Raw genomic sequence first — 25,310 nt, forward strand, 5'->3', positions numbered from 1 at the left:
TGGTTTGTAAACACATTATACAATTACTTTGTATCATGGACAATGACTAAACAAATCACAAAGGAAAACATTTGACTATGCTTTATTCTCACAAATACTACTGTCAGAAATATCACTAACAACAAAAATATTGGAAACACTTTGGATTACACATTTGAACCTAAATTCATTGAAGTTACAGCTGGATGATCTCATATTTTTCTCCCAGTTTGTTCAAAAATAGATGAGTGTGCCTATCCCAGACTACAGGTGCCCTTGATAAGCATTTTAAAACATTTTTTCTGGATTACAAATCTAGTACTTTCTGCCAACTCCCTAGCTAACATGGACCTAGCAGAAAAACAAAAATCTCACCACTAACAATACTATCATCCACTCTTAGAATCATAGGGTTAGAAGGGACTGCAGGAGTCATCTAGTCTAACCCCTTGCCAAGATGCAGGATTTGTTATGTTTAAGCCATACAAGCAGATGGCTCTCCTGCCTCCTTTTGAAAACCTCCAGTGAAGGATCCTCCACAGCCCCCCTAGGCATTCTGTTCCATTGTCCTACTGTTTTGTTCAGTTCAGAAGTTTTTCATGAGATTCATGGGTGGCAGGTAATGATGGCTGGGGGAAGCTAAGCCTCCCCAAACCTCTGCTAATGCTCCTTGCCACGGCCATAGGGCTGGGGCAGGTAGGGATCAGAGTTCCCCAGATGGCCAGGGGTTAGCAGCTGCCCTAGTGGGCCAGCCAGGGAGAATGGGGGAAATGAGTAGAGTGGAGGGGGGCCTGAGGTGGAGTGGGGAGTTAGCATCCCGGAAGAGGGGTTGCACGTGCCGCCCATGCTGAGATTTAATCTAAATCTGTTATGCTGTAGTTTGAACCCATTGCCTCTTGTCCTGCCTTTTGTGGCAGGAGAGAACAACTTCTCTCCATCTTTCTTATTTTAAGTATTTGAAGACTGCTGTTATGCCCCCACTTAATTTGCAATTTTCCCAACTAAAACACTGTTGCTTCAGCCTTTGCTCATATGTCTTGCATTCCATCCCTTTGATCATCTTTGTTGCTTTCCTCTGGATCCTTTCAAATTTCTCTACATCCTTTCTATACATTGGTGACCAAAATGAACACAGTACTCCAGCTGATGCCTAACCAGCACCAAGTAGATTTGCATGCTATGTCTTTGTTAATGCAACCCAAAATTGCATTTGATTTTTTTCAACAGAATTAGTGTTGACTCATGTTGAGGTTGTGATTCACCACAACTCTCAGATTCTTCTCAGCAGTGCTGCTGGAAAGCCAGTCAGCATCCATTTTGTATTTGTGTATTTGGTTTTTCTTCCTTATGTGTAGCACCTTTTATTTGTCTTTGTTGATTCATTTTGTCGTCTATAGCCCAGTTCTACAATTTATCAAGGTCCCTTTGAATTTTAGCTCTATCCTTCAAAGTGTTGGCAATGCTGTCCCAGTTTTGTTCCATCTCCGAATTTGATCAGTACGCTCTCTATACCTACATCCAGATAATTAATTAAGATGTTAAGTAACGCCATACCCAGAACATAACACTGTGGGAACCCCACTTGAGACCTACTTCCAATCTGATATATTCTATTAATAGCTATTCTTTGTTTGCGATAGATTAACCAATTATGTATCCATCTAATGGTAGTTCCACCAAGCCCACATTTCTCCCTGTTTTTCTCCTTTTTAAATATGGGCACTACTGTAGCCTTTTCTCCAATCTGCCAGGACCTCTCCTGTCATCCATCAATGGCTCAGAGATTTCTTCAACTAATCCCTGCAGTACCCTGGGCCATCAGGCCCTGCTAACTTGAATTTATTCAAATTAGTCAGAAGATCTGTGACATGTTCTTTACTTATCCTGATTTGCCATCCTTCCCCTTTTTATTGTCTATGATAAATTTGTGGTCATCTAGTCACATTATTTTTCCCTACCCAAAAGCCTTGGGAGAAATTATGATTTTTTCAGCAAGCCCCAAAGACCAACACACTTGAAATATTTTAGAATGAATTTGGAGCAGTTTCCAAAGTTTAGGGGCCTTCATGGAGAATGGGAGATCTCCAGATTATACTCCTGATAGAATTCCAGAGTTAGGTCACAATGCATTTAGATCAATATGAACAGCTTACAATCCACCCAGAAACTAACAGGCAGTGAGTGCAGATAGACACTGGAAAGTGGATATGGTGAAACATGTTGCTTAATAAACAGGTCATCAAATTCTGCATCAGCAAACATTGAGATCATGATCTCCCTAAAATGAGACCACTGCCAAGAAATAGATGATGGTAGCAAGAGGCTGCCTCCTGCCACACAGACACAGATGGAAAAAGGTCAACCAGACCATTGTTTCTACTTCATCAGACTCCTAGAGTGCAAACAACAGATACAATCCTCACCATCCCTTCTGGTTCTTTCCCCACTCCATCATTGCCATCTCAGATTGAAACTTGGCCAGACTGTTCTCAAGACACTGGGTAAGGCAACTGACAGCTCTGGATTGATCACATAGGATGAAAATAGGGACATATGAAAGATTCCTGATATTCAGCAGTGTCTTTCTGCTGTGTCAAGGTCAGTACCCAGACTAAAATGGCTTAGAGAGTACTGAGCAACTAGCTACTTGGGTGACTTCCCTCAGCAAACTTCAGAGCAGAGGTCTCATACATAGCTCATTTCAGCAGAATGCCAGAGGGGAAAAGTAAAAAGCCACCTGGATTTTTTGGAAATTGTGGTCCTCTTCCATCCTCTTCCTTAGAGATCTTTCTTCTCTGAAGTTAATTGACAGATGCAAGGCCCAACTTGAGTTATCACACCAACTTGTGCTGGGGGAAATAATCAATCACAGATGCCCAAAAAACTACTCTGAAAATCTCCGGACTAACAACATGCCCTTTATTCTAGCTATAGAAAGAGGTTTAAACCATTTCAAACCCAACATAGAGACCCTATCCAATCACAAATAACCAAATGTTTCCTGCAGGAAGACAAGCTACAGGTTCCTACAGTAGCACAATACTCACTTCATTTTCTCTAAATCTCTAAAGCCATTAACAGGAATATATAAATTAGAAATCTTAATGAAAGAGAGAAACACTTGAATGCAGAGCTATCATTCTATTTTATATCATTGCTTCTGATTTTTTTTAATTGTGCCAAGATTAACCGAATTATCTCTCATTGTATTACTTCACTTTAAATACTTCACCCAGAAATAGTTCCATCTCTTCTATTCCATAAATGAAATTTTTACAACTTTTACATGTCATATATGTAGAGATTTTTAAGTATTTATTTGTTTTTATATTTGTGCCTAACATTCCAATAATTTTAGATTTTGTCATCTTTTGATGTTAATTTATTGATTTCATGATGGACAGTTACATTTATGAATCAATATCTACACATGTAGTACACGTACACTAATTCGTGCATCCAATTCAAGAAAAAAATCAGTGAATCTACATATTCACTGGATCCATTTGCCTTTATTCAACCTAGCTTCAACAGTTCTCCATACATTATAAAATTCATTTCCACTTCCAAACAGAAGCAAACCTCAATAAACATCTCCTTTAACATTCTTGTTGCACAAAAAAACCTTTACAAACCCTTTCAATCCATTTCACAAATCTGACTCTATTTTCACCAATTTTCTCCAAGTGGTATTTCTATTTCACCTTGGTAACACTTGTGTCATGTAAGGGAACTGGACACAATGTCCTGATGTTTATATGATGTATATGAATTGGATAACAGATTATTTATGTGGCTCTTACACAAACTGTATTTTTGCTCATTTAAAATTGCAGTCCAAGGTCACTGTTGCTGTATCCCTGACACAGCACCATGACGGACTTCTCTTACCTTTCTCCTTTCCATTCCTGGACTGGGAACAGCAATAGTAAATGATTATCATAGCTTCTCCTCTTCCTCCTCCTCCTCCTCATTTATTTTATCAACTCTTCTTCTTTCCCCCCCGTGACTGGTTGCTTCAAATCAGCTGGGTCACAAGGGTATTTCCAGTGATGGCAGTGGGCAGTCAGAGATGTTTTAAGGGGAGGTGGAGTGGGAAGGACACATGTTCTCTCTAATTTGACACACATGTCAGAACTTGAAATAGTTAAGACAAGTTAGCAGAAAGCAAATATGGGGTAAGGAGGGATAGCTCAGTGGTTTGAGCATTGGCCTGCTAAACCCAGGGTTGTGAGTTCAGTCCTTGAGTGGGCCATTTAGGGAAATGGGGTAAAAATCTGTCTGGGGATTGGTCCTGCTTTGAGCAGCGGGTTGGACTAGATGACCTCCTGAGGTCCCTTCCAACCCTGATATTCTATGTTGCTGGTGACTTTCTATGGTTAAGTTAAGTACTCCTGTTGTAATATACAGATCAGCCAAGCCACCTGAAGTTAATTGACTTTCTCTGAGTACCTAACAAGGTTAATGAGATGGGAGAATAGTTACCATTCCCATTACAGTAACATGATTGCTGAGCAATAAGGAAACATATGATGGGCAGTTATGATATCAGCCAATACGGGAGCCAATATGGACAGTCCTGAAGGACTTGCTTTTCACAGCTTTGGAATGGGAGATTCTTGTGATTAGACTACTTATACCTTGATCCATGATTCCAAAGTCCAGGATGGGGTTTGGAAAAAGGTAATGAGTCAAACCATTGGTCACTGGTGTGTGCAATATCTCTATTTGCACTGACTAGTATGCATGTAAATTAGATGCATGGTAAATGTAATATGCCAGGAAAATTAATCTCCAAAGTAGCATAGCAGTGCAGAAGGTTAAAGGTCAGATCTTTGTGCTGAAGTCACCTGCCACCCAACATTTTTTACATGCTTTGGGTTAATTTATTTTATGAACTGAAGTTTTAAAACAGGAGCATCTGCTCTTCTCCATTTGGATGGCTTTTTATTGGTCAAACTCACCGTTTAGCTATATTTTCTATTTCTTCCTCATCAATTCAATCTATTTGTTTTAGTACTGGGTAAACCTGCTCCATGGTTATGGTTTTCCTGTATACCTCCCACCCCAATAAAATGAAAATAAAATCTATCTTTCGTTCAACAATGTAATTACTTGATTTTTGGTCATATTTTTACATTAAAAAATAAGCCTAGTATATAATAGTTTTCTTCCAAACCCTGGCAACTAAGATTTGGATTTAATTTGCTGGTCTGTTCAACTATAGTAATGATAAGCTTTTATGGTGAATATTTTTAAATGGATTGTATCTGCATATTATAATCCTTCTATTTACAATGTGTATGCACTGCCACACCAATGAATATTAGTGATTTTATACCATATGGAATGGTAGAATTATGTCCTGAATTCCATCCCATATAAACAACACCTACTGGACTGAGAATAAACACAAACAAAATCTCACTTTTAATCCTTATCCCCCAACAAATGATAGCAACTTTAGAAAACAAATACGCCATGCATTTGAAAGTATAGTGGTTACTATTTTCAAGTCAGCATTTTACAACACTGTCATAGTATATCAAGTTTTCCTTATTTTTAAGGATGCATGGTGCCTGTTAGCTAGTGCTGGCTTTTATAATAGCAACAGAATAATTCACAATGAAATTACTGTCAACTTACTAAAATTATTTTCACGTGACTGATTTTTTGTTAGCAATGGTGTTTGACTAACTTTTTAAACATTATTTTATGATATTTTTGTATGTTATATACTGAGGGTCTAGCTTTGCCTTTGGAGATGGACTGTGTGGCACAGTCTATCTGTCACAAGTAGGCAAAGAGCTTACCTTCCCACAGGCTTTTCAACATATCTGTTTGATAGAATATAAAAGTTTTCAGCAAACCCCTATTGAGAGTAATTATTGCAATTACTGGCAAGCAAGATATTTCTAATTCAGCAAATAGTCATGCCTAAGGATGGATTTATCAGGCACAGGGTTTGAATGGATGTTGGACAACACCATTATGCATTGAGGGTCCTTGGTAGCATGGTCTCCGGATCCACTCTAAAGCCATAAAATTCCCTTATGAGTTAACTTTTTCAATTTTCGCTCATCTCCTAATTCATGAGCTGGGGCGGTTATGAAAAGGCACAAAAAGTAAACAAACACTCAGCTACTATTGGCAGTCCATGAGACTTGGATGCCTAACTCATTTGTGCCTCTGAAACCTCCCCACCTTCTTAATATATTTTTATTTTTCTTGATATCCGCTTCTAATTCACTATTTCATTTTGAATAGGCAATTAATCCTAACTGAACTCTTGTTCATACACCATTTGTTTTATCCTTTCCTGTGTAACATACTTTGAATCAAAAGCTTGAAAAAAGAACACAGAACAGTACTCCACACCTCACAGTAAATATTCAGAAATTGTGCTGGTATCTCTGCTTCTGTAGGTGTCTGTTTACACAGAAAGAAAAGTTGAGTAGCCACAGCAACTCAAAAATTCTATATACAAAGTTATTCACCTTCTTCCAATTCCTAACTTATACTTCTCAAATTACCAGGGCCCAAACTTAAGCGATGGACAGGTGCAAATAAAAAAAAATATATAATAATAAATAATGGTGAAGGAATATTTAGTAATGGAGATTAATAAAAAAATCCATCACATTATTAAAATGTGCTTAAACAGATTTATACAAGATGGAAATAAATTTGAGCTAAGATGAGGTACAATTGAAAGGAACAGACTGACTTGCTTGAATCATACCCCTACTTCTACCCTCCTTTATCATTGATTAAGCCTGAAAACTAAAGACAAAAGAGAGTTGTATTTCTCTGATAACTTTGTGCTGGGTTGTTTGCAGAATATGTAATGTGATATTTTGTGTGTGTACATTTACTTAAGCGACTGTGTGAACTCAATGTATTTGCGTATTTTTCTACCTTTCCATAAACTTGACTTCCATGTTATTAAATACTTTATTTGTAAGTGATAATGTTCCAAGGAATGCATCAATGCTTAACTTGTTTTTTCCTGGTAATGATTACAAAGATTAAGCTGAGCTGATGCAATGAAGTACTGTAATCTAGCATCTCTCTTAAAAGGATATTTGCTTACCTAGACCAAGAGAAAACCGCAAGCTATTAGGGGGGGAAATACGTCAATGGACTTCCAGATCTTTCAAAAGAGAAGACTTTCCTTTGTAATTTTCAGACTAACAATCAGCCACATTACCTCTTTCATTTGAGCGTTCCATATTTAGGACTTCAAAGGATTGGATGATAAGTTTTCAAAAGATCTTTCTTGTGGTAATGTCTTACCCTTTATAAGAGGTGGTGACACAGAGTGACTAGACTGAAAATTAGGAGCTATAACTAATATACAATATGAAGTGTAGATGAAGGCTTGTCTTCATTTCAAAAATATTAAGAAAGAAGCTAAAATTAGATGCGATACACTGATCCCATTTAACTCTTTCTTACATTCCTTTGGGTTAGGAGTGGCCAATCTCTCTATTGCACAAATTACTACAAAACTGCACTGCCTCCTTTTTTGTTTTGTTCTGTCAAGAAAACTGAATATCACAATAATTGAAGTTTAATTTTATGGCTGGGCAAAGCAGTACTGAAATGTGAATCAATCAGTCTAGTTTGAAATTCTCAGGTATTTAGAAATCTAGCTGTTTTCAAAAGACTTCAAGGAGGATTAATTCTTCTAGTGGACCAAGATGATCAGGGTCTTTTAAGTTAAATCCCTTTGGGATGTTATGTAGGTATCCTCTTCCAGCTGAACTTGCTATGTTTGAATTGTGTATGTTCTCTGGCCACACTTTACATATGTATTTCCCTTGATGTCTTAAGATTACACTCTGCTGTTGTCATTTGATGTATAGACTCTCTTGATCTAATGATACTGCTCATGTGTTTGCAGTTTCATATTGCTTTTTTCCCCGAAGTAAAAATGTTTAAAAGAAAATGTGAGTGTGTATTACTCCTTTAATATCATTTGAGTAATTACAGAGTAGGGTCTCAGCCCTGGTTTATCAAAGGTGTTTATAACACTATATACATATACCCTTTGGTGTGTCCAATTCTGCTCTCACTGAAGTTGATGGGAAATTTTGCTACTGACTTCAATAGGAGCTGGAGAAGGCATTTTGTATCTGAAGTACTATACTGTCCATGACACAAGAAAGGTTTAAGGGGCAGAATTCTCAGCTTACCAAGAAGCCAGAAAGATCAACTGTCAGGAAAAATACACAGGGCACCTAATAGTTGACATATGGACAGTCACTTTTAAAATTCAAATGCTATAGAAAAGTGTTTTGTCATTTCACTCAAGAGAATGAGTGAGAATTAAAATCTCAATCTGAATTTGCCAAGCTATCATAATATTAACTCACAATTAAGTCATTCACTGCCCTCAATTAACTAACACAATTCTTATTGACATCTGTGAGCTCTACTGTGGACAACGTTAATTATATGGCCTTGAGAAGTCTTCTAATATACCTTGAGAACTATGTGATAAAAATAAACTTTGCTGTTAAGAATTAGGGAGATCGTAAGTGCAAGTTCACACATGCTGCTTTTTGATAAAACAGAATGGAAAACTGTGCTATATTTTCATGAAGTCAAAAGCAGATATATAAAATAAAAGAATTAGCATTGTATACCACTGAGAAGTAATCGCACAGTCTTCAGAGGTTCTTCCCAAATAAGAATTCATTAGCAAAAAACCCACAAAAGCCAAAGTTCTGAATCTTAAAACCACCATTCCTGGAAAAATACATTTTGGGAGACGATCCTAATTAAAATGGGTTTCTTTCAAACTATCAACAGGTTTTAGAATAATGTAGTATTTCCAACTTCTCCCTGTCACAGAACTCTTCAATCAAGATTGCCCCATTAGAGTTGAAAAATAGGAATATGTCTAACCCAGGATCCTTATACATAAGAAAATGCAAACTTTTGAATCTCAAAAGTCTAATTTAAATGAGTGGGAGACTTTCTTTTTGAAATACAAACCTCAAGAGAGATATTCCTTCAGTTATTAAATGTTCAGTGAGAATGTGACACCCCAGTCAGTTAGGAGCGAGACATCCTTCAAAAGAGAAATACTTCTTTTTTTAAGTTTAGAGTCTTATTCTGATGTGCCAGTAAGTAGAAAATAAACATGTATTCATCATTGCAGAAATGTTTTAATACTTAACATACAGAATAATCCACCTGAATATAAAATCAGAGATAAAAAGTAAGATCTTTTGAGGGGAAGGGAATCAAATGTGTGTCAGGGACAACTATGGAGAAATGACATTTTTCAGTCATCTCATACATTTAACTAAAACAAGTTTGCTTTGTCTGTGCAGCAAGCTGTTGCACTGTATGTGATATAGATAAATACCACCTTAGAGGCTTCAGTGTTTACTGATGACTAGCTCTGTAGATGGTTTAACAGAATTGCACATCTGATTTTCTCTCACATTCAAAAATAACCCCAGAATTCAACCAATACAACTTACAGTGTTGGAAGAAAAGTGTGTGGCTTGCTATCTGGAAAATAAATTATCTGAAAAAAGAGTAAGCAGTAAGGTGGCAAAATTTGCAGATGATACAAAATTACTCAAGATAGTTAAGTCCAAAGCAGACTGTGAAGAGTAACAAAGGGATCTCACAAAACTGGGTGACTGGGCAACAAAATGGAAGAAGAATTTCAATTTTGATAAATGCAAAGTAATGCACAGAAGAAAACATAATGCCGCTATACATATAAAATGATGGGGTCCAATTAGTTGTTACCACACAAGAAAGTGATCTTGAAGTCGTTGTGGATAGTTCTCTGAAAACATCCACTCAATGTAGAGCTGCAGTCAAAAAAGCTAACAGAATGTTGAGAATCATTAGGAAAGGGATAGAAAATATCATATTGTCTCTATATAAATCCATGGTAGGCCCACATCTTGAATACTGCATGCAGGTCTTATCACCTCATCTCAAAAAAGATATATTGGAATTGGAAATTGTATAGAAAAGGACAAAAAATGGTTAGGGGTATGGAACAACTTTCATATAAGAAGAGGTTAACAAGACTGGGACTTTTCAGCTTGGAAAAGAGATGAATAAGGGGGGATATGATAGAGGTCTATAAAATCATAACTGGTGTGGAGAAAGTAAATAAGGAAGTGCTATTTACTCCTTTTCATAACTCAAGAACTAGGGGACACAAATGAAATGAATAGGCAGCAAGTTTAAAACAAACAAAAGGAAGTAGTTCTTCACACAATGCACAGTCATCCTGTGGAACTCTTTGCCAGAGGATGTTGCGAAGACCAAGACTATAACTGGGTTCAAAAAAGAACTAGATAAGTTCATGAAGGATAGGTCCATCAATGGCTATTAGCCAGGATGGTGTCCCTAGCCTCTGTTTGCCGGAAGCTGGAAATGGGTGATGGGATGGATCTCTTGATGATTACCTGTTCTGTTCATTCCCTCTGAAGCACCTGGCATTGGCCACTGTCAGAAGACAGGATACTGGGCTAGATGGACTTTTGGTCTCACCCAGTATGACCTGCTTATGTTCTCAAATGAATAAATTTTCAGAACAAATGCCAAGTATTTCAGGAATTGTTCTTTTCTTCACATAGGATTTCATTGTACTCCATTGACTTCAGTGGGAACAGAAGTGATATCATAATTAATTATACAAACCGTTTTGATTAAGGTATCTTTACCACTACTAAGTTATTAATTCAATAATACTGCGGTCGAGAAATAAGACAAAACAATTAATAAAAATTCAAATGACCAAAATTGTGAAATGATGTTACTAAGAATTATTAGTATTCTTTGCCATAAAATTCATGATAGTGTATGAGATTTGTTTAGAATTCTGACTTTAAAAGGCTGTATTTTTAATATGATATTCTCAACAGCAGTCTAAAATGATTCTGATGCTGTCAGCATTGAGTCTTGTCAATTTTGTATCCTGTCAGTATCAGATCATCTGTACACTGGGCTGAGTTACACATCAGATTAGGTTAATCAATGGATCAAATCAGAACACTGGATCAGGTTAAACATCAGAGCAAGTTAGCATCAGAAAAAGTCAAACATCAAGGCAGGTTATATATCAAAACAGGTGAAATATCAGTTTAGATTAAACACACAAGAGAGCTAACTGAGTAAGTCAAACATCAAGGCAAGATACATGTGTGCTGGTGTTTATAGTGGGGCACAATGAAGCATGTTAACTCTGGGAAGTGTCAGCATCAATTCCCATGAGGAAATTAACAAAAAAAAAACGGAGGGAAATCAAATTTTTAGTTTGCCTCATTACATTTAGGCTATGTCTTGCTTTGCCTGGGTGGTGGTGGGTTGCGGTTTCCATTTATTTGTCTTTGTTAATTTATGCGGCACTAGTCATTTATTTGGAAAATACAGAGATGGCATGCCTGGAAGAACTTAAAAACTAAAAGTGATCCAAATACCATGGAAATAAATGGAGACACTCCCATTCACCTGAGAAAAAAGTTGGATCTAACCCATACTTAGGGGAGGAAAAAGCAAGGGAAAGAATTCTAACCTGGGATGGTGAGGAGACATGAAAGACATTAAAAGGTGGGTACAAGATATACAGGAAATTAGTGAGGGGACTCAAGATCTGTGCGGTGGAAAAGGAAATGACTGTTGCCTTTTCAATAGACTGGAGGGATGGAGAGACTATAGAAGGCAATGTAACAGAGATGACCAGAGTGTGGTTTCAAGATGAGATACAGTGATCAGTATGATGAAAATAGTAAGCTTCTACAGGACTAAATTAATACACCAAGGCTTTTCAACTATTATTTAAAATAATGAAGAACAAGATATCAGAACAGTTACCTATTTCAACAATTCTGCCTAGATTCAGTACTATAAAAATCACTTTTGGGATAATTTTGTAACCAGGTAAAAATTAAATTTGCAGTCTATAAAGAATTAATTTATCTTCCAGAGTCTCCCAAGATAACATAATTAAGAAATATTTGAAGTCTGCCAATCATGGTTAAGAGAAAAAAGGCCATTGTAAGAGAGTATTTCTTAAGAGAGTAAGGAATCCTAATCATGTCATGAATTAACTACCGATTTTAGTGTCCAGCCCTTTGAGACGCTGAGCATCCTAAACGCTTTGGCTTCACCAGAAATTGTGGATGCTCACCACTTTGTAGGATTATATTCTTGGGCTGTTGCTGCACAACACACTTGAACTGCAAGAATGAATTATAAAATTATCCACATGAGCCACAGGTCCTTGCAGATGAGACTTCTGTTAATTGCAGTCAATGAATTAAATTACTCCACAATTAATTCAATAAAGATAAAATATGCAATCCCGATCAAACTGTCATGGTCACATAGACATTATTGCTAAATACTATTTTTAAAACAACCAAAGTTTTTAATTCCCTACTCAGTTCTACTTGTATACAGAAAAAAATTCGGTTCCACAACCAACTTCTCACAACCACAATTCTTTAAATGCACATTATAAAAAACATTTGCAAGTTCAGCTGTTTTTCCTGTAGGTAACCAATTTCTATCCAGGAAGCAATTATTAATCAAAAGTACATCTATTATTGAGCTACACAAGAGTACTACATCTTCTCTGATACTTTCTTGTACAGAAAAGTGTAATAAGAATAATGGGCCAGACTTTCAAATGTGAACACTCTGATGGGTGCGTGCACAGGTTGAAATCTAGCCAAGTAAGTCCAAAAGGACTAACAGCATTAGTCTTGGTCCATACTTAGAGGAAGGAATTAAAGAAAAAAAGTAAGATTTCTATGGGAAACGATATTGCAGATTCAGGAGAAGACAATACAGAATCAATGTCCCAACCAAGTATTAGGTATGCTGCTAGAGGTACCATATTTGAAAGATATGTAAAACTGAAATCCAGAAAGCTTGTGGTTTATTAAAGATCTTACAATATTATGGAAAAAGTAATTTTAGTCCTGGCATTCCAGGCTGTGACCAAATACACCCTGTATTCACACCCTACACACTATTGTAATAACCTTTGTACATAATATGCCTTGCAAGGTATCATTTGGAAACTAACAACTTGCTGGTCAATAATATCATGGTGAAATGTAAGTAGCAACATTGTATGTAAAGTTATGAATTCCACAGGAAGGATGTTGGGAGCACATGTTCAAATCCATGCAGCCCTGATTAAGCAGGAATAGTCAAGCAGGTCTATCTTAAACAAGGGAATGTATGTTTACCTCAATTTACATGTGTGTAGTAAATAAGGTCCTTGAGACGGCAAAAGAGAGACAAGGCAAATTTGCATTTTTGTGAATAGCAGGAAGCCTCTTTCACTATGACACTCCATGTCTCCATTCTCACAGTGAGAAGGAACTTTATCCAGGGGTAACCCTGAGGAACATGCATTTCAAAGGGTAACTGAACTATAAAAGTGATGGGCAAAAACACCCTCTCTCTCTCTTTCTCTTTTACCTAAGATGACAAAAGAAACAATCTTTGAACTTGGGGAGCAGATCTGGCCTGAGAATTTGGTCAGCAATGTTACTAGGAACACGTGGCTAGGGACTTCACTTTGAACAAGTCTAGTTTATGTTTTAGTACTAGGAAGCCTTTTATCTTTATTTCTCTTTTAATCATTTCTAACTTTAATGTCCTACTCAAAAATCTCTTTGTAGTTAAACTATCTTGTTTTATTTTTTAATTAAAACTAATCTAGTGTTGTGAATTGTTTGGGTACCTCCATTTAAGATAGCCGACTATTATATATTGATCCCTTTAAAGGGACAATGGACCTAATATAGGTGTACAGTCCAGCCCTCTACACATATTTTTTGGGGGAAAATCCGGGACTAGGAGTGTGTTGGGGTCACCCTACAACTGGTAACCAAGGCTAGTGGAAGCCATAGTGTGACTGGTGTGTGCTGATGGAGTCAGAGTTGCTGGACCAGGGCTGCAGCTATGCACAGACATTCAGGGTGTGACCAGCATGCTGGCAAGATGACTGTGAGCAGCCCAAGTTGGAAGCTACAACGGCATAGCCTAGTGAGGCACCAATGGTTGCAGGGCATGGGTGACAGCCCCTCACTATTTTGGATTATACCACAGAACGTCATATTGGCAAATTCTAGTTTGGCTAAATGCATTAAAAAAATTCCAGTAGTTTCAGTTACTTATTTTTCATTTCCTAAATTCTTGTGTAGCGTCATGATGGTTAATCAAACAGCTGGCATATTTCAACCAGTGTGATCATGATGGGATTCCTGTGTGTAGTTTTCATTCTGAGTTAGACACAAAACTTTAGACAGGCTCACAGAGAGCACATGCTGACGGTAATATTCATGATAAATGAAAGAGCCATGTGATAAATTAATGCACTTTTAATCTTCCTTCCTGAACTCTCCGAATTAATCCATCTCTTTAGGACTCACTCTGACATTCCGAATTTCTGAGCAGTACCAAACAACTGCCTTAAAAAAACAAACTACTATGATACTCTCCCCTCTGTTCTTTCCAATATACATAGAATTTTCTCACCCAAATCATTCCTGTACAAGACCCAGAAGGGACAAACTTCTAAAGACAATTAAAGAGACTATTAAAAATTAAACAATTTAAAATATGAATGATATTAGCACATCACAGAGATTCAACAATTAGTATTTTTCATTCTTCATACCAGATATAGAAAGTTATAGTAAAATCTAATTAATTGATTGTAGTATATTTTATATTCCTATTGGGTTGCTAAACATGACTTTGTATCGTAAGTACTGTTTGTTTGCCTTCATGCATAAAGGGGGCTCTCTCCAAAAGCCTTGTGTATTTTGTTGTATGTTAAGTGGCAGAAAACAAAATAGTAGTCATAGTTTCTGTGTAAAGTTTAAACCTAATGAACCTATTTTTCATAGTTAGCTTGCAATACCTGTTAAATACTCCATAGGTAGAGTAATTGAGTAAGAATGCATTTTTAGCACAAATACATTGTGGGACATTCTTCACAATGTGGAATAGCTCTGGCTTCCTTAACGATTTGGATACTGTTCTGGGAAGGGAAGGCTGAGTTTCCTAAGGCCTGGCTTGACAAAGCCCTGGCTGGGATGATTTAGTTGGTGTTGGTCCTGCTTTGAGCAGGGTATTGGACTAGATGATCTATTGAGGTCTCTCCCAACCCTAATATTCTATGATTCTATTATAGGGGTCCACTTAACCCAGGAGGGGCAGAGCATCTTTGGACAGTGATTCACCAAATTAATGAGGAGTTATTCAAACCAGGTTCAAAGGGGGCAGGTAACAACATATGAGTTTTAAAAAGATGATTGATAGAGGCTTGGAAGTTAGGGGCAAATGGGAAATTACAATGGGGCAGAGGAACAATAAGAAGGATAACAATGGGGGAATCTACTCAACAACTTAGATGTCTATACACCAATGCAAAGAGTACGGGGAATAAAGAAGTGGAATAATTAGCCCATAAAATAAATGATGATGTAATTGGCACCACAGACTTGGTGAGATGCATTTCATGACTGGAATATTCATATAGAAAGATATAACCAAGTTCAGGAAGGACAAGTGGGAGTGGGAAATGAAAAGTAAGAGGCATTGCCTTTTACAACAGGACTTATTCTGAGGTACAGAAGGAGGTGAGAGGCAGATCCAGTCGAAGATTGACCAACTGACAGTCTCTGGATGAAGAAAAATGGTGTGATGTCATGATTATGGGTCTACTATAGATCACCAAATCAGAAAGAGGAGGTAGATGAGTGATTTCTAAAACAAACAACAGAAATATCCAAAATACAATACCTGTTAGTAATGGGGGACTTTAACTGCTCATATATCTGTTAGAATACCGATTCAGCTAAACACAAAATATCCAATCAGTGCTTGGAATATATTGGGGACAACTCTGTTTAAAAAAGTGGAAGACATAACCAGGGGGGCTGCCATTTTAGACTTGATTTTTACTAATGGAGGGGAATTGTTTATGAATCTGAGGGTTGAAGGCAACTTGAGTGAAAGTTATCATGATTCTAAGAAAAGGAAGAGGCAGAATAAGAACAAAAAAGAAAACTTTAAACTCAGAAAACTGGTAGGTAAGATCTTATAGGAAGAGAAATCAAAGGTTAAAAAAATGGTTTGGGAGAGTTGGCAGTTTCTCAAAGACTATTAAAGGCACAACAAAAAGCTATCCTGCTGGAAAATAAATATAGAAAGAATAAGAAGAAGCAGGAGCACTGGAAGCGTCATAAAAGTGTGTTTGAGGCGGGGGGACCTAAGAAGCCCTGCCCCCCCCACTGCACCTAGGTGCGGCTCTAGACATTTCGCTGCCCCAAGCATGGAGGCATGCCGCGGGGGGCACTCTGCCGGTCGCCGGTCCTGCGGCTCCGGTGGACCTCTCGCAGTCATGCCTGCGGAGGGTCCGTTGGTCCCGCTGCTCCAACAAAGCTGCGGGACCAGCGGACCCTCCGCAGGCACGCCTGCGGGAGGTCCACCAGAGCTGCGGGACCAGTGGACCCTCTGCAGGAATGCCGCCGAAGGCGGCCTGCCTGCCGCCTTCCCGGTGACTGGCAGAGTGCCCCCCGCGGCATGCCGGGGCCTGGAGCCACCCCTGACTGCACCACTCCCAAGCCTCTGCCCTCACGTCACCCCTTCTCCTTGAGGGCCTGTCCCTGCCCCACCCCTTTCCTCCCCAAAGCCCCACCTTGCTTTCTCCTCTTTACCCCCTGTCCCAGTCACTCACCCTTACTACTGGTAAAAAGGTAGAAGGCCATGACCTCCTCCCCTCCCTCATTCTGGCACCCTGATAAGAGGCCAATATGGCTCCATTGGAAGTCCTTTAATGACCTAAAAATCAGAAAACAATCCTACAAAAAGTGGAAACAGACAAATTGCTAAAGAGGATTACCGAAGAACAGCATAAGCAGGTAGGGATAAAATCAGAAAGGCTAAAGCTAAATCATGCATAGCAATAGACATAAAATGCAATAAGAAGAGATTTTATAAATACTTTAGGAGCAAGAGAGACAAAGGAAAGAGTTAATGATGGATGATATCAAGAAGACTGAGGTGTTTAATGCCTATTTTGCTTCAATCTTCACTGAAAAAGGTTAATCATGACTAGTTACTCGACACAATTAACATTAGCAACAAGGGAGAAGGAACACAAATCAAAATGAAAAGAACAGGTTAAAATATTTAGGTAACTTAGATGTATTCAAGTTGGCATGGCTTGTGTACTAAAGGACCATGCTGAAGCAATGTTGTCACAAGGTCTATGGAATAATGCATGGCACTAAGCCACAGAACATTCAAATTTCCCTCTTTGCTAAATCCTGGAAGTCTATTGTCTTACCTCAGCTTTATACAAATAAATACAATTAAAAAACAAAAACAAAAACTGAAGGATCAGAGCTTTCAACCCACAGGATATACTTCAAATCTCTCTCTTTTAGAGCTCACTATACCAACACATTTAAGCAAGCATGCTTTAGAAATTAATCTCGAATAAATGATCTTATTCAGGTTTGGGGATTGCAGCGGATTATCAGATAAACTAGAGCTCTCAGTGCAATATTGTGGACAAAATTAATATTACGATTCTTGGATGCATGAATAGTGAAATCTCAAGTAGGAGTAGAGAGGTTACTTTACCTTTTGATTTGGCACTGTTGTTACAGCTGCTGTAATACTGTGTCCAGTTTTAGTGTGCACAGTTCAAGAATGATGATAAATCAGAGAGGGTTTTGAGAACAGCCTTGAGAATGATGAAAGTATTAGAAAGCATGCCTTATAGTGACTGAGCTCCTTAAGTCTATCAATTTATCTTAATGAAGAGAAGGTTAAAGGGTGGCTTCATTCCTGTCTATAAGTACTGTAGCAGGCCGGTGTGGCTCCCCTCCTCCCCGGGGAGGGTTGAGCCCCGGACACCGGAGTGGGCGGGGCTACAGAGCAGTGAGCCCGCCCCTCAGAGAGTCAGGCGGCGACCCGGAAGTACAAAAGTCGGCCAGCGGAGCTCAGTAGGAGCCCAGCCACTGTCGGGAGCAGACCTGCCAGAGAGGGCTCAGGACTGGGAGGCCGCTGGAGCCCAGGGCAGTTGCCGTGAGTGGCCGGAGCTTCCCCTCGCCCGCTCCTGGGAGGACCCGCCAGAGCTTCCCCTGCCAGCTACGAGGAGGAGCCGCTGGAGACTCCCCCTCTCCCCTGCTGTTACCCCGAGGAGCCCCCGGAGCAAACCTGGCCGGACTTCCCCGAGGAACTGCCGGATCTACCCCCCAGCCCGGGCTGCGAGGAGCCCATGCTGTTGGACTTCCCGGGAGCGGACGCCACGGACCAGGTAGGCCCAGAGGGGGAAATTGGAAGTGGCCCGGGGGCAGCTGACCCCAGTCAGGCTGCAGATCAACCAGTGCCCATGTCAGTGTGTTGCGTTCAGGATCCCCACTGACCGTCAGCGGTGGTAGCCGCTGCTAGGGCCCCGGGCCGGGACGCAGTGGAGTGGGTGGGCCTGCGTCCCCCCTGCCACCCCACTCGCGGGTGGCAGTCTTCTCCCTCACCCCAACACTCAGGCATAAGGGTCTGGGCCTGTATCCTGAACCGTTTGTCTGCTCAGCCCTGCCCAAGGGCCTGAGCCCTAACTGTTTGTTGCCCCGCCCTGATTCTGGGCCTGGGCCTGTATGCTGAACTGTTTGTGTTGTTGCTCAGCCCCTGCACCAGAGGGCCTGAGCCCTGACTGTTGTTGCCCCGCCCTGATCCAGGGCCTGGGCCTCTAGACTGACTGTTTGTTGCTCAGTCCCTGCTCCAGAGGGCCTGAGCTCCCTAGACTGTTTGTATTGTTGCTCAGCCCCTGCACCAGAGGGCCTGAGCTCCCTAGACTGTTTGTATTGTTGCTCAGTCCCTGCACCAGAGGGCCTGAGCTCCCTAGACTGTTTGTATTGTTGCTCAGCCCCTGCACCAGAGGGCCTGAGCTCTGACTGTTGTTGCCCCGCCCGGATCCAGGGCCTGGGCCCCTATACTAACTGTTTGTTGCTCAGCCTTGCAGCAGAAGGCCTAAGCCCCTAAGTGACTGTGTGCACTGTTGCTCAGCTTTGAAGAGTCGGGACAGGACGCGACTAAGAGCAGCAGGCCGGTGTGGCTCCCCTCCTCCCTGGGGAGGGTTGAGCCCCGGACACACACATTTACAGTACCTACATGGGAACAAATATTTGATAAAGGGCTCATCAATCTAGCAGACAAAGGTATAACTTTGGAATGACTGGAAGTTGAGGCTATACAAATTCAGACTGGAAATGAGTAAATTTTTAACCAGTGAGGATAATTAACCATTGAAACATTTTACCAAGGATCATGATGGATTCTCCATCACTGAATTTTTAAATCAAGATAGGATGTTGTTCTAATAGATATAATCTAGGAATTCCTTTGAGGAAGTTCCATGGCCTGTATCATACAGGAGATCAGACTCAATGATCACAACAGTCCCTTTTGGCCTTGGAACCTGTTCAACCAATTTTTACCAGTAACTGCAACACTGAGGTTGTGAAACTTGCTATAGGATTTAAGATTGTGAGAAAAGTTTGCTAATAATTACCAGAGAGAGATTGCTATTTTACAGCATATGGAACAAGTGTTGTGTGTTCTTGTGCAAAGATTATCTAAATTAAATAAACTTTTTTGATCTATATTTCAGAACAGGAAATTTATCTTTATTGGACACATGTAGGTGCTTGGCTGAATCGAAACTATAGGCAGATTTCAGTCTTTCACAGTGGTATAAATAGGCGTTAATTCCACTGAAGTCAATCCATGTAAAAACAGGTTTATGGTATGTTTACACTGCCAAAAAAGTTGTGTTCTTGAATCACATTAATTAACCCATGTTAGCTAATTTAGGCCTTGTATACACTTGCAGATGTAGAGCGCTGGGAGTTAAATCAGCCCTCGGAGACAGCTGCAGGGAAAGCGCTGCTGTGTATTCACACTGTCCGCTGCAAGTGCTCTGGCGTGGCCACATTTGCAGCACTTGCAGTGGTATTCGGAACGGTGCATCATGGGCAGCTATCCCACAGAGCACCTCTTCTGCTGAAGCTTGTGGGAAGGGGGACAGGAGGTGGGGCATCCTGGGTCCTATCCAAATGCCCCGTGATGCATTGCTTTGCATCCCAGCAATACCTGTGCTTCCATCCACATTTGGTGCCATCTTTCAATGTTTTTTGTACTGCACTCTGTCTTCCCTTTCAGTCTGCGGGAATGGATCCTGATCTGCTGAGGAATATGCTGATGGGTCTGGCCAGCACGTCACAAATTGCAGTCGAGTTACTCCTTAAGCTACAAAGTGACAGTGAGGAGTCCAACAATGATGTCGACATGCATAATGCATACGACATGAGATTGACTGTGGCATTCACGGACATGCTCACTACCGTGGATTGCTGCTTTGGGGCTTGGGAAACAAGCACTGAATGGTGGGATCACATTGTCATGCCAGTCTGGGATGAAGAGCAGTGAATGCAGAACTTTTGGATGAGGAAAGCCACTTTTATGGTACCATGTGCTGAGCTCGCCCCCACCCTGCAGCGCAAGGACATGAGATTGGGAGCTGCCCTGCTGGTGGAGCAGTGCGTGGCTACTGCAATCTGGAAGCTGGCTACTCCAGACAGCTACCGATTGGTTGCTAACTAGTTCGGAGTGGGCAAATCTACTGTTGGGATCGTGATGCAAGTGTGCAGGGTCATTAATCGCATCCTGCTCAGGTGAACTGTGACTCTGGGCAACATGTGTGACATTGTGGATGGATTTGCACAAATGGGTCCCTAACTGTGGAGGGGCGATAGATGGCACGCATATTCCAATTCTGACACCAGATCACTTAGCCTCCGAGTACATAAATCGGAAGAGGTATTTCTGAATGGATCTCCAGGTGCTTGTGGATCAACATGGGTGTTTCACAGACATTAATGCAGGCTGGTCTGGAAAGGTGTATGATGCATGCATCTTTCAGAACACTGGCCTGTTCAAGAAGCTGCAAGCTGGGACTTTCTTCCCGGACTAGAAGATTACCATAGGGGAAGTCTAAATGCCCATTGTGATCCTTGGAGACCCCACATACTCTTTAATGCCCTGGCTCATGAAACCATACACAGGGAGCCAGCAAGGAGAAGTTCAACAACAGGCTGAGTCAGTGCAGAATGACTGTTGAGTGTGCTTTTGGCCATTTAAAGGGCCGCTGGTGCTGTCTGTATGGGAAGCTGGACCTGGCTGATGACAACATCCCTACGGTTATAGCCATGTGCTGTACCCTCCATAATATTTGTGAAGGGAAGGGTGAAAGCTTCACTCAGGCATGGACTGATGGGGGTTGAATGCCTGGAGGCTGAATTTGAACAGCCAGAGACCGGGGCTATTAGAGGGGCCCAGCATGGGCTGTAAGGATTAGGGATGCCTTGAGGGAGCAATTAGATGCTGAGAGCCAACAGTAATTTTTGGTGCCCTGCATGGGAGTGAAGTGCAGTGGTTCCAATGCTAGTAGGCATCTGTGTTTGCTATGTATGATACACTGACTATCAGTGCCTGTTGCTTTCCTGGGTTATGCTGTCTTTTACTTAATGCAATAAAGAATGTTTCCAAAACTCAAAAAAATCACAACTGCTGGAGAAACACACATGGCACGACACAGCTGTGCTGTGTGGGTGGAGGGAAGGGGGCAGGGTGGGGAACAGAACAATCACAGATTTGTATATGTCCTGTTATCATACTCAGCCATACTGTGTGGAGTGCCATGCAATGAGTGCTGCACTTCAGGCTGGCTAAAGTGCATGGTGATGGGGGTTGAGTGCAGTCGGTAAGGGTTGTAGTTTGCAGGGCTGGGCGGTGAAGCTAAAGGTGTTGAAGGCAGCTGGTGGCGATAAGAAACCAGAAGTTGGGGGAAGTGGGATGGCGGTGTCATGGGGACACAAGGGAAAGTTTTGGGACAAGGGCTGCAGTGGGTGAGGCGGGCGCAGGTCTGCTCCACATGTAGTGCTATGAGCGCCTACATTGAGTCCACTTGGCGCTCCATAATGCTCAGGAGCTGCTCCATGGTTTGTTGCCAGTGATCCGCATTCTCCTGGGGAACCTCCCTTTTGATCTCCTGCCACTCCTGTACTTTTTTATGTTCAGCAAGGGACTGCCACATGACTTCATGCAGGATGTCCTCCTTGCTTCTTCGCGGACGCTTCCTGAGTCTTTGCATCCTTTTGTCCGTTGGCTTGGATCTCAACATTGCATCTGTAAAGCCAAAATGCAACATTTAACAGAGGCAGTATTGTTAACATTAGAGAGCAACAATTCGGCCAAATTTGTAGACAAGCACAGCACACAGAATAGCACAAACTGCCTCTCCCAAGGTGAGCACATATAACCCACAAGACCCCTGAAGTGGTGAGTAACCACAGGGCCAGGTGGGACTCATTGTTCCAGGGCTGTACTGTTCTCTGTGGTCCTGTGCTTTTGGGAGAGCCAACACCTGCAAGGGGCCCCTATATTCAACACTTTCCACATTTTCCACAGAATGAGTTTGTCCTGGAAGATATATTGCTGCTGAGGGTGACCTGGGAAGCAAGGGAGGGTCTTCTTTAACAATGCGGCTTCCGACCTGGCCTGTGTCCCCCATACCCATCACAGCACAGTGGTATGGATATGTTAGCCTTACTGGGACAAGGAGCACAGTAGCTCTGCCAAAGAACCTGCGCAAACAGATTGCCCAGCTTCTGCATGAGACCTTCGATGAGATCACTGAGGCTGATTACCGCAATATGAGAGAGTATATCAATGCTCTATTCCGCATCTAAGCATGCACGCAGCCCTAACTCTTCTTTCTGCATCCCTCCTCTCCCTAACAGTGTGCACCCAACAACTCCCTTCTCAAAATAAAAGCCACTCACTGGGCACCTCATCTGCTGTTTGTTCTTCCCCAAGCACCATCCGCTGTGACTGTCTACCTTCCTCCTGGCTTGAAAACAGCTCCTGGATGCATGCATCTAGGGATGCCATGCTGTCCTCTGGCTCTGGGTCCCCTCCTCCTCAGCACCCTCGCTCCCGCTTTCCTCCTCCTGCCTTGTTGCACTCTGGGCTGCCCCAGCCTTTGAAGTGTCCATGGTGCTCTTCGGAGTGGAGGTGGGGTCGCCTCCAAGTATCTCATCCAGCTCTTTGTAGAACTGGAAGGACGTGGGGGCAGCACCAGAGTGGCGGTTTGCCTCCTGTGCTTTGTGGTAGGTGTTCTGTAGCTCCTTCACTTTAACCCTGCACCGTACTGCGTCCTGGTCATGGCCCCTTTCTAGCCTGTCCCTTGATATCTACCAGTAGGTATCATAATTCCTACAGCTGGAGCGCAGCTAGGACTGGACAGCTTCCTCCACCCAAACACTGATGAGGTCTAGCACCTCGCCATTGTTCCATACTGGGGATTGCCTGGCGCATGGAGGTATGGTCACCTGGAAAGATGTGCTGAGAGCACTCCATGCCTAGCTGAGCAAACAGGAAGGGGACTTTCAAAATTCCCAGAGAATTTAAAGGGCGGGTCTGATGGTTGGTCACCTGTGGGCAGGGCAGTAGAATTCAAGGTGATGACCAGAGTGGCTAGAACAGGCATTGTGTGACACTTCCTTCAGGCCGATCAGAGGGCATTAATAGACCAGGGTGTCCACTTTGGCACCACGGTGCTCCAGCCAGGTTGCAGCAAGCTCTATGCTTCTCGTGGAGGTGGATTACCAGGGGTGCTCTAGTCGCGGAGTCCAGGTGCTCTACGTGCCTTGCCAGTGTGGACACCTCAGGAGTTAGGGTACACGGGGCTGATTTATGCACTCTAATTTACAAGTGTAGCCAAGCCCTTAGATTAAAATAGCACCAATGACACAGCAACTCAACTTCTAACCTGGGTTAGCAGCTCAAGTGGAAAACTATAGGGGAATCTGGAGTTGAACTTGATCTGTTCATCCAAGTTTCTACACCTTCACTGCTATTTTAGCCTGAGTTAGCCAATGCAAGTTAGCTAACCCAAGTTAAGGACACATCTTTTATTTGCAGTGTAGACCTAACCTAAGTGGAAAAGCCCTCAGTTGGTAAGTCTCTAATGTTTTTCCACTCCCTGCCCTCTGTAATTCAGAGATTTGTTTCATAACAACAATCTGTGCTACCCCACAGTAACATCTATCACATGAATTAATAGAACATAGTAGTTAGATAATTTCCATTGCACATTCTCTAAAAAAGGCGCAATTCATACACCAACTATTGCAGACACAGTAAGACATCAGAATACAGCTTTGCTAATCCACTTGAACCAAGGTAAACCCAGTAAACATCCTGATTAAACTATTCCAACTAAACATCCTGATTAATGTGCATTAACTAAGCATTATATATGTAAGTAAACCAGACCAAATCAAACTCATTTCCATGCCAGTTCACTTTTCCCCCCAAATTCTAATATCCTCATATAACCACAATCAGTATGGTAACTGAAAAACAAATACATTTGTCTTTGCCCTCTGTCAAGCTCTATATTCTGACATTGATCAGAACATCAAGTTACTTTGCAGCAATTTCCAATTAATGTAACTTTTTTAAAATTCAAACATTTTCAACTATTTAAGCTGTTTCATATTTCCTGAGGAGGAGGGAAAATGTTAGTATAATTAGCACCGAAGCAGGAGAATTTAGAGTATGAAAGTATAATATGAACAGTAAAAATTGTTCACATTTTCCATTTCGTAGCATATTCACTGGGCCAGAGAGACTTCAAACTCCCTGGCCACACCATAGCAGATCTTAAGGTGGCCATCCTGCAGCAAAAAAACTTCAGGACCAGACTTCAAAGAGAAACTGCTGAGCTTCAGTTCATCTGCAAATTTGACACCATCAGCTCAGGATTAAACAAAGACTGTGAATGGCTTGCCAACTACAAAACCAGTTTCTCCTCCCTTGGTTTTCACACCTCAGCTGCTAGAAGAGGCCCTGGAGGTTTTTTGCCTTCCTCCGCAGCATGGGGCAGGGGTCGCTTGCTGGAGGATTATCTGCTACTTGAAGTCTTTAAATCAGGATTTGGGGACTTCAACAGCTGAGTCAAGGGAGAGAATTATTTCAGGAGTGGGTGGGTCAGCTTTTGTGGCCTGCATCTTGCGGGAGGTCAGACTAGATGATCATAATGGTCCCTTCTGATCTTTAGTTCTATGATTCTATGATTCTATGAAGAGGGCCTCATTCTCCCTGATTGAACTAACCTCGTTATCTCTAGCCTTGCTTATATATACCTGCCCCTGGAGATTTCCACTACATGCATCCGACGAGGTGGGTAT

Source organism: Mauremys mutica, chromosome 9, assembly GCF_020497125.1.
Source record: "Mauremys mutica isolate MM-2020 ecotype Southern chromosome 9, ASM2049712v1, whole genome shotgun sequence".
Lineage (NCBI taxonomy): Eukaryota > Metazoa > Chordata > Testudines > Geoemydidae > Mauremys > Mauremys mutica.